A 16723-nucleotide genomic window follows, 5' to 3' on the forward strand; every position below is an offset into this window, starting at 1 on the left:
AGAGGATGAGATGGCTGGATGGCATCACCAACTTGATGGACGTGAGTTTGAGTGAACTCCAGGAGTTGGTGATGGACAGGGAGGCCTGGCATGCTGGGATTCATGGGGTTGCAAAGAGTCGGACTCAACTGAGTGACTGACTGAACTGAACTGAACTGAACTGAATGTGAGGAGAAGGCTTCCTTTGTGGCTCAGTTGGTAAAGAATTCACCTGTGATGCCAAAGTCCGCCTGCAATACAGGCGACCTGGTTTTGATAACTGGGTTGGGAAGATCCCCTTGAGAAGAAAATGGCAACCCACTCCAGTATTCTTGTCTGGGAAATTCCATGGACAAAGGAGCTTGGTGGGCTACAGGCCATGGGGTCGCAAGAGTCAGATAGGACTTAGCGACTAAACTACACAGTGTGAGGAGAGGGGAAGCATTCTACAGTTCTAAGATTAGATTTCAGTCTTTTACTGAACCCATGCCTTGGACTGTGAACTTCACAAGTGTTCCTCAGTTCCCCACCTACTCCTCCTTACACGGGACAGGATGGCTAGAGTGGGCTGGAGTTGGGTATTTTCCTTTCCTAGGTCACTTAGGCCCTGATAATACACCAAAAGGTATGCTCTGTTTAACTGGTTTCTTCTGAGGGCAAGCCTTACTAAGAAGGAAAGAGTGTTTTGTATATTTCAGAGTGGTTCCTTCCAGAGGCCCAAGGGGATTTTTCTCTGATACTTAGCATTAACTCCTGGAGGTAAATTGCATAATATTGCATAACTCCTAGACTGGGTCCCCTTAGAGTTTGTAATACTCAGAGTTGTCTGCACTGAGTGTCCAGCAATTTGTCAATTATAATTCCAGCTTAACAAAGCCAGTACTGGTTCCCATAGCAGTTTCTGCTTGTAAGTCTCTGCTCCAGAAAGCCATATCTCCCTGTATTAATCCGTTAGTCTCTTCCGTCTTTGGAGCAGTGTTTTGTCTTGTGTCATCCACTGTCTCATCGATCCAAGAAGAATTACTGACTTTTAGGATAGAGTGGTGACTTCCCAGCCCCTCATATGTAGAACCAAACACAGAACTCCATGTATATTTAGAATCATATTAAATGATGTTGTTATTTTTGCTTGAATCATCAAACATAATGACGAGGACAGTCTGCTGTTTTTAATCATATTTTTGCTTGTGTTCTTTCACTTTTCTTGATATTTTAAAGATCTTTCTTTTATTGTTTCCTTTCTATTTAGGAAATTTTCTTCAGCCTCTTTTTTTTTTTTTTTTTAGAGTGAGTTGGCTGATGACAAATTCTCTTAGTTTTCCTTCATCTGAGAATGTCTTGATTTCCTCTTAATTCCTGAAAGCTGTTTTCATTGGGTGTAGCATTTTCTGGCCCCAGTTTTTTTAACTGAAAAATTCACTGTCATTCAAATTGTTTTCCCCCTAATAGTTAGTGAATCATTTCTTTTTTGATGTTTTCAAGATCTGTCTTTGTCTTTAGTTTTTAGAAGTTTGACCATGCTGCATCCTGGTGTGAATTTGAGTTTATCTTATTCGGGGTTCACTGAAATTTTTCAGTCTGTAGTTTCTGTCTTTTGCCAAATTATGGAAATTTTAAGCTATTATTTCTTTAGGTACTTTTTCATTCCTATCCCTTTTCTCCTATCTTTCTGGGATTCTGATAACATGAATGTTAGATATGATGTTATAGACTCACAGCTCCTTGAGGTTCTTTTCATTTTATTTTCTGATCTATTTTCTCTCTTGTTCCAGTTGGGTAATTTGTATTATTTTATCTTCATTTCAGACTTTCCTGCTGTCTCAGTGGTAAAGAATCCTCCTGCCAATGCAGGAGATGTGGGTTCTATCTCTGGATTGGGAAGATCCCTGGAGAAGGAAATGGCAACCCACTCCAGTATCCTTGCCTGGGATATCCCATGAACAGAGGAACCTGATAGGCTACAGTCTATGGGACCGCAGAGAATTGGACACAATGTAGTGACTAAACAACAATCTTCATTTCATTGATTATTTCCTCTTCATTAGGCTGTTGAGCCCCTTCATTGAGTTTTTCATTTTGGTTACTGTATTTGCAATTCTAAAATTTCTACTTGTTTCTTCGTATGTCTTCCATTTCTTTGCTGAGTTTCTGTCTCTTTTTTAAAGATATTTATTTATTTTTGGCTGTGTTGGGTCTTAGTTGTGGTAGGCAGGCTCTCAGTTCTGGTGCTTAGGCTTAGTGGTTGCAACGTGTGAGCTTAGTTGCCCCATGCATGTGGGGCCTTAGTTCCTAGACCAGGGATTGAACCTGTGTCCTCTGCCTTGGAAGGTGATTCTTAACCACCGGACCACCAGGGATGTCATCTGTCTCTATTTTTTTTTAATTGAAGTGTAATTGATATACAATATTAGTCACAAATTAAGTCACATAGTGACTTAATTTTTTATAGATTATACTTCATTTATAGTATGAAATATTAGCTATATTCCCTATGCTGTGCAAAATATCCCTGCAGTTTATAAATGGTAGTTTGTACCTCTTAATCCCCTACCTCTGTCTTGCTGATCCCCTTCCCTCTAGTTTATTTTCTATATCTGTGATTCTCTTTCTTTTTTGTTATATTAATTTGTTTTATTTTTTAGAGTCCATATATATATATATGATAAAATAAAGTATTTTTCTTCCTCTGACTTATTTCACTAAGCATAAAGGCTGTATATTGTCACCCTGTTTATTTAACTTCTATGAAGACTACATCATGAGAAATGCTGGACTGGAAGAAACACAAGCTGGAATCAAGATTGCTGGGAGAAATATCAATAATCTCAGATATGCAGATGACACCACCCTTATGGCAGAAAGTGAAGAGGAACTCAAAAGCCTCTTGATGAAAGTGAAAGAGGAGAGTGAAAAAGTTGGCTTAAAGCTCAACATTCAGAAAACGAAGATCATGGCATCCGGTCCCATCACTTCATGGGAAATAGATGGGGAAAGAGTGTCAGACTTTATTTTTCTGGGCTCCAAAATCACTACAGATGGTGATTGCAGCCATGAAATTAAAAGACGCTTACTCCTTGGAAGGAAAGTTATGACCAACCTAGATAGCATGTTCAAAAGCAGAGACGTTACTTTGCCAACAAAGGATCATCTAGTCAAGGCTATGGTTTTTCCTGTGGTCATGTATGGATGTGAGAGTTGGACTGTGAAGAAGGCTGAGCACTGAAGAATTGATGCTTTTGAACTGTGGTGTTGGAGAAGATTCTTGAGAGCCCCTTGGACTGCAAGGAGATCCAACCAGTCCATTCTGAAGGAGATCAGTCCTGGGATTTCTTTGGAAGAAATGATGCTAAAGCTGAAACTCCAGTACTTTGGCCGCTTCATGCAAAGAGTTGACTCATTGGAAAAGACTCTGATGCTGGGAGGCACTGGGGGCAAGAGGAGAAGGGGACGCCAGAGGATGAGATGGCTGGATGGCATCACTGAGTCGATGGACGTGAGTCTGGGTGAACTCCAGGAGTTGGTGATAGACAGGGAGGCCTGGCTGAGCGACTGATCTGATCTGATACTCTCTAGGTCCATCCACATTGTTGCAAGTGGCAAAATTTTATTCTTTTTTGTGGCTGAGTATGTATCAATATACATAAATACATATACACACACAATGGAATATATGTATATATATGTCACATCTTATCTATTCATTTGTTGATGGGTACTTAGGTTGTTTCCATATCTTGGCTATTGTAAATAATGTTGCTATGAACATTGGGGTTGCTATGAACATCTTTTCAAATGAATGTTTATGGGTTTATTTTTGATATATACCCAGAAGCGGAATTGTTGGATCATATGGTAGTCCTACTTTTAGTTTTTTGAGGAACCTCCATACAGTTTTCCATAGTGGTTGCAGCAATTTACATTCCCACCAAAAATGTACAAGTGTTTTCTTTTCTCCATATCCTCACCAACATTTGTTATTTGTATTCTTTTTACGATAGTCATTCTGACAGGTGATCTCATTGTGGCTTCGATTTGTATTTCCCTGATGATTAACTGTGTTGAGCATTTTTTCATGTGCCCATTAGCCATCTTTGTATTCTTTGGAAGATGTCTATTCTAGTCTTCTGCCCATTTTTAAATTGGGTTGTTTCTTTTTTTGATATTGAGTTGTATGAGCTGTTTACATATTTTGGATGTTAACCTGTTATCAGTCATATTATTTTCAAATACTTTTCTCCCATGAAGTAGGCTGTCTTTTTTGTTTTGTTGTACATTTACTTTGCTGTGCAAAAGGTTATAAGTTTAATTGAGTCCATTTATTAATTTTTGCTTTTGTCTCCTTTGTATTAGGAAACAGATCTCAAAATATTACTACAATTTATGTCAAAGAATGTTATGCCTATGTTTTTTTCTTGAAGTTTTGCTTTCTAGTCTTCCATTTAGGTCTTCAATCCATTTTGAGTTTATTTTGGTATATTGTGTGATAAAATGTTCTAAGTTCATTCTTTCACATGTAGCTGTCCAGTTTCCCCACCACCACTTAGTGAAAAGATTGTTTTTCCCCATGCATATTCTTGCCTCCTTTGTTGTAGATTAATTGACCATAAATTTGTGAGCTTATTTCTGGACTTTCTATTCTGTTCCATTGATCTATATGCTAGATTTTTGTGCTAGTACCATACTGTTTTGATTACTGTAGCCTTGTAGTGTAGTCTGATGACATTTTACAATTTGTTTTAAGATGTTTCTAATAGCTTAGACATTTTTATGATGGCCTCTTTAAAATCTTTGTCAGAATAATTATAATAGCTCTAACATCTTTATGTTAGCATCAGTTGATTGTCTTTTATCATTCAATTTGAGATCTTCCTGTTTCTTGGTATGATGCGTCATCTTCAGTTGAAATCTGGACATTTAGGGTACTAATATTATGAGATCTGGATCCTATTTAAGACTTCGGCTTAAGCTGAATTTTTCTGACCATGCTATGGCAAAAGATGGGAGGGGCATTGCCTCATTACTGACAGGTGGGGATAGAAGTTCAAGTTCTACACTCAGTCTCCATTGACTTGAGGAAGGGGTTCCTCATTACTTTCGGATAGGGATGAGCATTCAAACATTCAAGCTCCTCACTATGTTTGCACTGATAACTCTCTAGCAGTACCTCATCACTACTCCTCATGTGGCCTTCACTGACGTCACACTGAGACGGGAAGCTCATGATTGTTGGGGGCTGGTGAAAATCCTGACCATCTACTAGGACTCCTCTGACACCATACCTAGTGGGGATGAACATTCAGCCTCCCTATTTGGTTTCTTTGACACCAACCTTTTAGGGTGGGAAGGCTGAGACACCTTATTATAGCCCAATGAAGGTAGAATTCTAACTCCTTACTTGGGCTTTGCTGATGTGGATGGGGGTTTGGATTTCCTTTTTTTTTCCCCCCTGTGGTGTTTGGCTGGAGCAGAATGATTATTTGCCTAAGAGCGTTCCATCTTCAGTGGTTCAGAGGTGAAGAATCTGCCTGCAATGCAGGGCACCTGGGTTGAATCACTGGGTTGGGAAGATTCCCTGGGGGCGGAAATGGCAGCCCACTTCAGTATTCTTTTCGGGACAATCTCATGGACAGAGGAACCTGGCAGGCTATAGTCCATGGGGTTGCAAACAGTTAGATACAACTGAGTACTGAGCACAGGCTGCCTTTTTCCTTGTCCTTTGGCTGGAGGGAGCAGGATTTTGTTGGGGTTTTTGTTTTGTTTGTTTCTGTGTTACTAGGTTTCATCATCAAGTGTGGAATGTCTGAAGCAAAAAAATAAGTAAATAAAAGAAAATCCAGTGAACTCATCACCATGTTATTGCTCAGGACTCTAGGTCATTTCTCTTTTCATCCCACCTTTCAGTGTCTTATATTTGTTTTACATATAATGTCCAAAGTTGTGCTTAATGTGAGGAATAGGGAAAAGCATGTCTCTTCCATATTCCTGTAAGTGGAAGTCCTCCCATCATGGCTTTAAAAAAAATAATTTCTGACCTTTATTTCTCAGGAAGATGTATTTTTATTTCTTGAATCTGTTTTCCCAGTTGCTTCTAAATATTTTTATCATTATGATGAAGTGAATAACTGAGGCTGAAGGGGGTATCCTCTCCATCAAAGGTATTAGGAAATTAAAATCTTCTTGATTATCTTTCAAATTCAATAAGAAAGACTAACTTTATCCTGTCTCTGGGTTAGGCTCTCTAATTTAGGTCCAAATTTCACTAGCCACCTCATATTCTCCAGAATCTCTTATCCAGCAAAAAGCCATTTAAGCAGTTATAGGGCTTCCCTGGTAGCTCAGATGGTAAAGCATCTGCCTAACAATGCGGGAGACCTGGGTTTGATCCCTGGGTCGGGAAGATCCCCTGGAGAAGGAAATGGCAACCCACTCCAGTATTCTTGCCTGGAAAATCCCATGGACTGAGGAGCCTGGTAGGCTACAGTCCATGGGTTCACAAAGAGTCAGACATGACTGAGTGACTTCACTTCACACATATGTTTTACACACACAGTTTTGATGATGCTAAGAGATACGGGTGTGTTGGTGCTTGTAGCATTTGTGTGTGTTTTAGATTATGGTGTTGTTCCTTCCTCCACATGTACACTTTAAGAAAGTTGTAATCAGAATGATAAATGATCCATACCTTCCTTTAGGGCTGCATGTAAAGGCAGTTTTATTTTGCCCTTCTCCAAAAGATGAAAGGTCTAATGAGCCCACTATAAATTACTGAATGAGCCACAAGTCAATTACTCTGAACTTGTTAATCCTACTTTCAATACAGAATGGAAGATGTCCTATGGTTCATTTAGCTACTAAGTGGTGTAAGCTGAATATTTTGTTATTCTTCAGAATTACAAAGGATTGCAACTTAACCTATACATTGCTGGCTGCCAAGCAAAGGAGATACTTAGGTAATTTAGAGACAGTAACTTTTAGAATGAATGGCAAACTCACTCTTCAGTTCAAATGACATTGAGATATATGCTCCCCTCCCTTGCCCCAGAATATTTCACTGAACTTCTGAAAGATGTATTTAGAAAAGTTTTTACAGAGATAAAAATACTAGTAGGTTTGGAGTAATATGAGTATTTCCAATTTCTGTTTTAGTCACTTCCTTATGTTATTAGCTCACTAATGGGACAGGCAGGGAGGGCTTCCTGGAAGAGGAAGAGTAAACAATGTGCTGGCCAGTCTTGAACATATGCCTCTGTGCTGGGAGGTAAGGTCTGCAAGGGTCACAGGAATATGTGCTTCTGAAATTGTGTATTCATGGAGATCCTGGTGCATTTCAAAGTGCTTAGTTAATGCACCAGAAAGTGTAAGCCATAGTAGAAATACTACAGGAATGACCAGACTTCCAAGCTGTTCTTGTGGGGTTCTGCTGTTGCAGGAAGAAGGAAAATGGTAAGCTCTCAAAGCAACCTAAACAGATAGGTCTATAAAGGGAGACATGGTGAAGGAGGACAATAAGAGTACCATGTTCCAGGGGCTAGTGGGTACCATGCTTCAGCTTTGGTCATGCATCTGCTGCAAAGCAGTCTGGGTAAGTCATCATCTGGTTCTGTGAGCTGTGATCTAGAATAGGATGGCTTGCAATCCTCCTATCGCCACTCACTGCTGAAAAGCAGATTCAAAGACTGTCTTCTTGGTTGTCTTACAGAATCTGAGCTTGGGTCAGGCAGTGTTCTTTGCACCATTAAATTTTAGTAGCTGGATTTGGTTTAACATTAGTGTTCTAGTTAATGACTAGGAACAGAACCTTTGACCCAAACAAACTTGATTCAAAACCAAACACTGTCCCTTCAATGTAGGCTTGTTTCCTTGTTAATTCTACAAAGCTCTTTCCCTCATTTTCCAAAGGAGAGATAATGACATCTCTCATAGGATTGTTGCAGTCATTAAATATGATAACGTCTTGAAGTGCTTCACATATACTAAGAGATCAGTATTCATCATTGATGATATTTGTCATCACCACATTATTCATTTTTTATCACATTATTTAGCTGAAATAATTTTTTCTATAGCCTGTTTCCATTGTAATAGTTATTCAAAAGCAAACTTTCAATAGACTAACATAGTTTAAGAATTTGTTGGATATCACAGTATTTTATTAAGTATGTGAGGACCTAATCAATGGCTGATTAGTTTTGTCTAACCCTTGATAAACTCCTGGTTAAAGAGGCACAGTTTCTAGATTCATGCTCCCTAGATGAGAGCCATAATAGATCTGACTCCTACACAGAAATGTTTCTGCTGCAGAAATTTCTTGCAAAATCATCAAAGTTTCAGAATACTTTTAGCCAACAAAGTATATGAGAGATATTCTCAGTTTGGAGGAAAGGCCGAATACAGGTGGAAAGTGAGTGACTAGCAAATGCAGCTACTGAAAATGTTTAACAAATTAACCACATACTTTTTCCTTTAAGTCAGAGGAGAAAGATTTTGTTCGATTTAAGTGGTGATTGAAATTCACCATGTATCAATATTTGGAGTGTTGCACAGTGGCCAGGGGAGATGTCCAGAACTGAGGTTCTCGGCTTTCTCTGCTTGCCAGGCTAGACATGGCTTTGCTGTCTGTCTGAGGAAGGTCCTCCCTCCAGGTCTGACAGTTGCAGGGCTCAGCCTCGGACCACAGTCAGGAGGGTCTGCCAGTGCTTTGGTAAAGGCTCCTCCACTACAGTTGCCAGTTTAGACACTTACTGGCACAGATTCATTGTCCCAGGAATTGCAATGATTTATTTATTCCAGGCACCTGGCCTCTTCAGCCCCTTGGGACTTGCCTCCCTGCCTCCTTCCCCTCAGCATGGTCAGCAAAAGAGCACTTGGGTTTCTGTGCATGATCTGCATTATGCCATGGACGAAACTGCTTAGCAGTGCTCAGAGCACACACCGTAAAGGAATTTGGGGATATGCTAATGAAGAAGCCCATAACCAGAAGCGGAAAAGATTCATAATCAAATTGCAGTAAATCTGTGGAGACTCCTTAAAGAACAAGACACACAGGAAAAGCCTGATTGCTGGAAAAACTGCTTTGCAAATGAGTGGTATGGTTGCTGAATCTTTGACAAGAAGGCAGTCCTGTCAGACAGACACAACGGCACGTCCCAACTGCGTATTAGTCAGCCCAGATGCCTGGCCAATGAAAGACAGATAGTGCCACACGTGTAGTCTCTCTCAGCAGAGTTGCTGGAAATACTCAGATTTGAATGCTGATGTGGAAAGTAAACAAAGTGCTCCGATTTGTTCTTTTCTCTCCCTCTTGGTTGGTTAACTGCCCCAGCCCATCTCACCAATTTGTGCTTTCCCCTGCATGGTCTGCCCATGTCAGCAGCCTTGCATAGAACAGAGTTGCTAAGTGATATACAATTCTATCCCCCTTTTATCTTAAAAAGCAAATGAGTGAATCAATGAATGTCATTTCTGTTTGACAGTGAGTATGATTTATAAGTTAAGATTTTGAGATTAAAAAGGAACCCCCAAAGCTAAATATTTTATAATGAATTCACATGGATGCTTTAAGCTTTAAAGTTTAAAGATATCCACCTAAACTCCATTTGTTGGATTCATGAAGGATTATGATGTACTGGGTTATATTTTATTATTTGAAATTTTAAGGTAGCATTTTTTTCTCATGAAAATTCATAGGATTATGATTAGATGCCGAAGTATCTCTCATTACTTTTAAAGTAACAAAGTTTTATTTCTCTTTATTTAGTCTCAAATCAGATCTAGAGGCGTATCAGAATAAGACAATATTTCATGTCATACCAGATTAAATTTTGGTCTTCGCAGTGTGAAATTTAGACTTTGTAAATGAAGAGCCAATAACTTTGTCTTCTGAATTGTAGACAGTGTTGCTTAAATGTTTCTCTAAACTGAGTCTCTGGTGAGAAGAAATAAGAATGTTCCAACTTAACAGTTGGCATCTTTTTTTCTTTAAAAAGACTCCTTTTTCTACAGATTCCTTTTTCTATTTCCTTCAGGTCTAGTGCATTATAAGTCTTAGGATTCAATGCACAGTAACACAAAATCATAGACCCTGAAGTTATTAAGTATGTGAAGACACTGTATTTCTCAGTAGGCTGTGATTTGCCTAAGATCTCACAAGTGGGACCTGAATTCATGGTCAAGAATTTGTAGATTGAGGCTTTGTATAGTTTCTGGTTATAGATGGAGAACTAGGGAGCAGCTGAGGAGGAGCCTATACCCGTGGATTACAGAGGGAGACTAAACCAAAAATTCCTTAGTGACCTCTTTGGCTCAGATTGAAAGAACTTTATTTTAAGAACTGAAGATAGACAAACTGGACAGATTTTACTTTGATTGGAGGTCACCATAATTCTCCTTTTGGTCTCATACCTGAATGCTCAGCCATACATAAAATAATGCTGGTTGGTTGGGCTTTTTCAGTTGCACAAAGCTTGGGCTTCTCTCAAGAAAGAGATTAGGCTCTAAGGTCAGATCAAATTCTGACTCCACCACTTACCAACAGTGGGATTTTAGGAAAATTGCTAAACTTCTCTGTTTACAATAAATTATTCCTTTTACCCTATGTGAGGGTTAGTGAGTTGGTGTATATAAAGTGAATAAGAGTGTTGGCTTGTATTAAGAGCTCAGTAAACATTAATTCTTCTTTCATTTTGATGGTCTGACTTTCAAAAGACCCAGTTTTTCAGAGCAGAGAGGGGATTTTGAATCTTAGTTCATTATCCTTATTTTACAGATGAGAAAACTGAGGCCTGGAGAAAAGACATGGATTCGAGCTAATTTGCGACAGACCCAGGTCTCTGAATGTTAGTTCAGGATGTTTTTTCACTGTATTAGCCTCCCTATAAATAAGCTTTTGTTCTTCTTGTGGATAGAAGACAGAATCTGACCACTTCTTATAGCCACTGGGTTCAGGGTTCAAGCCACCAGTATTCCTCTCCCGTATCACTGCAGTTACCTCCTAACTAGACTCCCTGACTCTGCCCTTGCCCTCTTCAATGTGGTCTCAATTCAGCAGCTTAGAGTAGTTTTTGTTTTTGTTTGATAAGGCATGACATCCTCTCCTCTCTCGTTTCATCTCCTATTACTCTTGTCATTCTACTCCAGTCATCTTGCTCTCCTTGCAGATCTTGTACCTGGTAGGCACTCTCCAATCTCAGGGTCTCACGTTTGCTGTTTCCTTTACTTGGAATGCTTCTCACCAGATATTTGCATGGTTTGCATTTTTTTCAGATATTCATTCAGTCATCACCTCAGCGAATCCTGCCCTGACTATTCTATTGCAGTTGCAATCATCTGCTACTCTCCATTTTCCTTTCCTGGCATGTGTTACTTATATTCCATATTTCTTTAGATAGTTTATTGCCTACTTTTCTCTAGCAGAATGCAAATATCATGAGGGCACTGCTTTTTCATGGCTGTATCTCCAATGTCAGGAACAGTGTCTGCCCCTGACACTGATTGCAGGAATGAGCAGTGTGGTAACAGGACCTGTTATTCAAAAGGGTGTATTTTCTCAGATATTTTTGTTACAGACTAAAGTTAGGCAAAGTGTAACACTCTTATTTAAAGAATCCTATTGTGGCAAGGGACTTTCCAACATGAGAAAATTAACCGCACCTTTTTAAAAAACATAATCTGCTTATTTTTGTATTTGTACAGCTAAACCAACATACATATATATATCTTTCTGGAGTTAATTACTGGAAAGGAAATATTCTGTAAAGCCAAACCAAAACAAGAGTCACTTTCCTAAAACTCTATAAAGAATATACAGTGTTTTAGTTCTGGTGAATTGGAAAATAAACACAATTGTCACACTCTTTCTCTTTCTGGGTCCTTAGAGAAATCTCAAAGATAACAAAATATAGACAGGAGGTCAGCACTCATGAATCAGATTTCGTCTTGAGAGTCTTTTCATACACCTATAACAAAGTGGAGCTCTGAAAATTGTGTTAGGTAATAGGGATTCTGACAGACCCTTTAACTCCATGGAACTGGGAGGTGCTGCTATAATTCTGCTGCTTCAGATGAAAATTTCAAGTGTTTTCATTAGGTACAACAGCTGTTTCTATTACAGATAACAGATCTCAGAGGTGGTGATGCTGATATCAACTTCTAGTGGGCTCAGAACATAGTGTAGCTTGTACAATTAGCTTTTTTTTTTTTAATTATTTTTTTTTTCCTGCACATGCAAATTAACTCTGTAGCAGTAAAAGGAAATTACTTACTTGCTACCGGAATCGTCTGAAAGTGATACGATCATGCTTTGTAGCGTCGCATTAACCAAATTAAAAGCCCTTGGGAAAAATTTGGCACCCTGTTCCTTCCCATTCACATCTTCCTAAAGATCTCTCAGGAGCTTCCATTTAGAAAGCTGGGATCATTATCAGGGCTTTTAATTTGCAAAGATTGGCTGCTCACCAGTGAGTCTTTCTAGTTACCCGGTGGTTGGGTGGAGTGGTTCTGAGGTGTTCCAATCTCAGAGGACTTGAACTTGACTATTCTCCTGACTCCTGCTTGCTTGCAGATATGTTTTTCAGTCTGGGGCCCCAATCCATGGCTCCACTGCTAAAGCTTATCTCTTAAGACGAATGCTATCACCTCATTCTGTCCACAAATGTACATATCACTCCACTTGGAAAAACTGCAATCTGTTTCTCCAATCCTGTGATTCAGGGCTGGCCTACGACTGCTTTGATCGATAGAATGTGGTGACAGTTGCTATCCTAGATCTGGACTTAGTCTTTTAGAAGACTGATGGCTTTTACTTCCTTTTTCTTGAGATACTTCCTCTTGGAACCCAGCTCTTGTGCTATTTAAAGCCTAATTCACATGAAGAGGCCATATTTAGCCACTCCAGTCAATGTCTCAGCTGACTAATATCAGATATCAACCATATGAGGGAGTCATCCTAGAGTCCAGAACATTTTAGCTGTCAGGTGACTCCAGCCCAAGGCGCAGAAGTCATCTGATTGAACTGCAGGAGAGATAGCAAGCAAGAACCACCTGGCTGAGTCTAGTCAACCCACAGACCTGTGGCAGATAATTTTGTTCTAAAGCACTATATTTGGGATGATATTTAACACAGCAGTAGAGTAACTGCAGTGAGGACAAAGTGTGAAGCTGCTGGCTAAGTTCTCCTGTGAATGTGGACATCAGATCACCAGCTTAGGGTCAGGTGAAACTTTGCCTACAAAGTACAGGCAGGTGTAGACAAACATCAATCCCTCTTCCCCCTTTTTGGCTGGAATTTCATAATTGGACTATTCTGTTATCGCTTGGATTTGTAAATATATATGTTTACTGTACAAATGCAAATATTTCGTGGAGGGATACTGGTTTAAACCAGGGCACAAGGGTACAGCAGGGGGGCTGGAGGGGGCTTCCTTGATGGCTTGGATGCTAAAGAGCCTGCCTGCAATGCAGGAGACCCAGGTTCAGTCCCTGGGTGGGGAAGATCCCCTGAAGAAGGGAATGGCAACCCACTCTAGTTGCCTAGAGAATACCATGGACAGAGGAGCCTGGAAGGCTACAGTCCATGGGACCACAAAGAGTCAGACACAAACTGAGTGACTAACACTTTCACTTCACTTTTCAGATAGCAACTATTTTAGGCTTTGTGAGCTATATGGTCTTCATGGCAACTATTCAACTTGGCCAAGGTGACATAGATAATACTTAAATGAATGGCATGGCTATGTGTAGTAAACTCTGTTTACAAATATAAGTACATGGTTGGTTTTGGACCTATGGGCTCTAGTTTGCTACCCTCTGTGCTAACAATTCTTTCTGTAGTAAGCACAAATATTTAATTATATTGATTGACTCCCATGAGCCTTAGGTTTGGTTTACCTCTAACTTTGGTTTGCCCTATCATTCCTTCTTAGTCTCCTTTGTAGAGTTTTCCTCCTAAATTTGAAATGTGCTCCTCAAAGCTGTTTTCTCATTATTTGCTCTTTCTCTGCCATGCCACTCACTCAAATGATTTCAGTTATCACCAGTTTGCCAATGATTTAGAAATATCTCTCTCTATTCAGTCTTCTATTCAGAACTCCAGACTCCTGTATTTCATCTTGGATATCTTGCCCTAGTTGCAGTACCCTAACTTCAATGCTGTTTTGTGCCAGCAACCCCTTGGACTGTAGCCGACCAGCCTCCTCTGTCCATGGAATTCTCCAGGCAGAAATACAAGAGTGGGTAGTCATTCCATTCTCCAGGGTATCTTCCTGACCCAGGGATCAAACCTAGGTCTCTCACACTGTAGGCAGATTCTTTACTGTCTGAGCCACCAGGGAAATCCAGTTATTGGCCTTTTGTCCCTTAACCCCAATGGGGCTTCCCTGATTGCTCAGTTGGTAAAGAATCCACCTGCAATGCAGGAGACCCCAGTTCAATTCTGGAGTTGGGAAGATCCCCTGGAGAAGGGATAGGCTACCCACTCCGGTATTCTTGGACTTCCTTGGTGGCTCAGCTGGTAAAGAATCCACCTGCAATGCAGGAGACCTGGGTTTGATTTCTGATTTGGGAAGATCCCCTGGAGAAGGGAAAGGCTACCCACTTCAATATTCTGGCCTGGAGAATTCCATGGACTGTATAGTCCATGGTGTCACAAGTTGGACAAGACTGAGTGACTTTCACTTTCACCCTTTGATGCTGGGGCTGGAACTCTGTAAACTCCATTTCTGTTTTGCCCGCTCTTTGTCTCCATCAACAGGGGGGTGATAGAGGGACACTGTAAAATCAAGGGAGAAAGGACTGCAGACTTCCTGTCTTCCTGGGGTTCCTGTGAGCATCTATTCAGTAAAGGTTCTTTGCTCTAGAAATATACATTCTTTTCTGTAGTAGCTGTGAAATCTAGTTTTTCCAAAAGTTGCCAAATAACCTCCATTAAAACTGCTTTCCTTCCCTCCCCATCAGCAACAGTGGGTTAATGCCCCCTCCTCAGAAGTCTTTAATGACCCCTCCTCCAAGCTCGGGGACACTGGCACCAGCTAAACAGCACCTCCTAAGTAGGAGATCTGAGTTGTGGCCCAGCCGGGTCCCAGCTCCAAGTTTCAATAATTGCAATCTCTTCCCTTTGATTCTTCAGCCCTTAAGGGATAGTAGCTGTTTCTTTTAACGGTTCCATTGTGATAAATTGTTTTCCTTTTCAGTTACCTAAATTTTCATACCCAGTTAACCACCCTGTATATTAACTTCCTTTTCAAATGCCTGGTATGCTTTCTGTGGACTCTGAAAGTGTTTGTTTTCAGCCCAAAGCTGCTTCTTTGAAGTGTTTCCTTCCTTCCTTTGCACCAGCAAACCTCCCCCTATTCCCCACCTGGTGGCTCAAGCCCAAAGTCTGAGCATTGTTCTAACTTTTTCTGTCATCTAAACTCCCATATGCAATCAGTAAATAAGGCCTGTGGATTTGCTTCCTGAATATTTCTTATATCTGTCTGCTCCTCTCCATCTCTGTGCCTGCCAAAGTAGATCATGCTACCACCTTATAACTGACCTCCCCAGATTTTTGTAGCCTCAGTTTGTTATCCCACTACAGCCCTAGAAATGTCTCAAAAATATTTACCACATAAATACTTCCTGAAACATTCTAAATCCTGAACATAATTTATAAGGCCTGTGATTTGATTTCTCCTGCCTTTGCACTTCATTTTAAACTATGTTTGTTGTTCCTTTGTCAATTTTACCATGCTTTCTTAGCATTCTTGGTACAAGCTTTTCTCTTTGTGTAGAAATCTCCCTTTTCATCTAGATAGCTACTACTATCTTTTGAATGTTTTATAAATACCACTTTCTCAGAGATGGATTTTCTGACCTCTCAGACCAGATTATATTCCTCTATTTGTTCCCATAATCACTGAACATATACTTTTAAAATATAATATTTATAAATGTTTAAGTAGCTGCTTCTTTCCTAGGTGGTAAGGCCCATATAGGTAGGGGCTGTGTTTGCCTTGCCCAGCAAAAGGTCCATAACACACAGTAATCTTTCAGGCATAGTAGATATTCAACAACTATTAGATGAGTTCAGTTGATTTCTGGTCTATACACTCACATTCTGTTCTATACATTCATATACAATGTTTTATACATTAAATTCAGGTTCTCTGAATTGATTACAGAAGAGACACATTTCTGCAAATGCATCAAAATCCCTCTTGGCTGACTTTACCTCTTAAACGGAACAGTTGTTTTCTTCTCACGTCTCCTGACACCAGTTTTCCCTTTGCGGGTTCTTACCATGATTGGAGGAGACTGAGTGGAGGGTCGGAGAAGGCAATGGCACCCCACTCCAGTACTCTTGCCTGGAAAATCCCATGGATGGAGGAGCCTGGTGGGCTGCAGTCCGTGGGGTCGCTAAGAGTCGGACACGACTGAGCGACTTCACTTTCACTTTTCACTTTCGTGCATTGGAGAAGGAAATGGCAACCCACTCCAGTGTTCTTGCCTGGAGGATCCCAGGGATGGTGGAGCCTGGTGGGCTGACGTCTACCGGGTTGCACAGAGTCGGACACGACTGAAGAGACTTAGCAGCAGCAGCAGCAGAGTGGGGAGTACATTGATCAGAATTTATCACTTTCATCTGGACTGTAAACCAACACTACTCCTTCCTACATTGTCAGAAGGAGTATCCTTGTGATACCACAAGTAGGAGTATCCTTCCTACTTGTGGTATCACACAAGTCTCCTGAGTACCTGGGGCCAGGTGCAT

General features: G+C 40.3%; 1 protein-coding gene across 1 annotated transcript in view; it reads right to left on the reverse strand.

Annotated features, from left to right (window-relative positions):
• Positions 1-16723, reverse strand: part of SPATA16 (spermatogenesis associated 16) — a 112714-nt gene that overhangs the window by 16083 nt on the left and 79908 nt on the right. The window lies entirely within an intron of this gene.

Source organism: Bison bison, unplaced genomic scaffold (assembly GCF_000754665.1).
Source record: "Bison bison bison isolate TAMUID 2011002044 unplaced genomic scaffold, Bison_UMD1.0 scf7180017864040, whole genome shotgun sequence".
Lineage (NCBI taxonomy): Eukaryota > Metazoa > Chordata > Mammalia > Artiodactyla > Bovidae > Bison > Bison bison.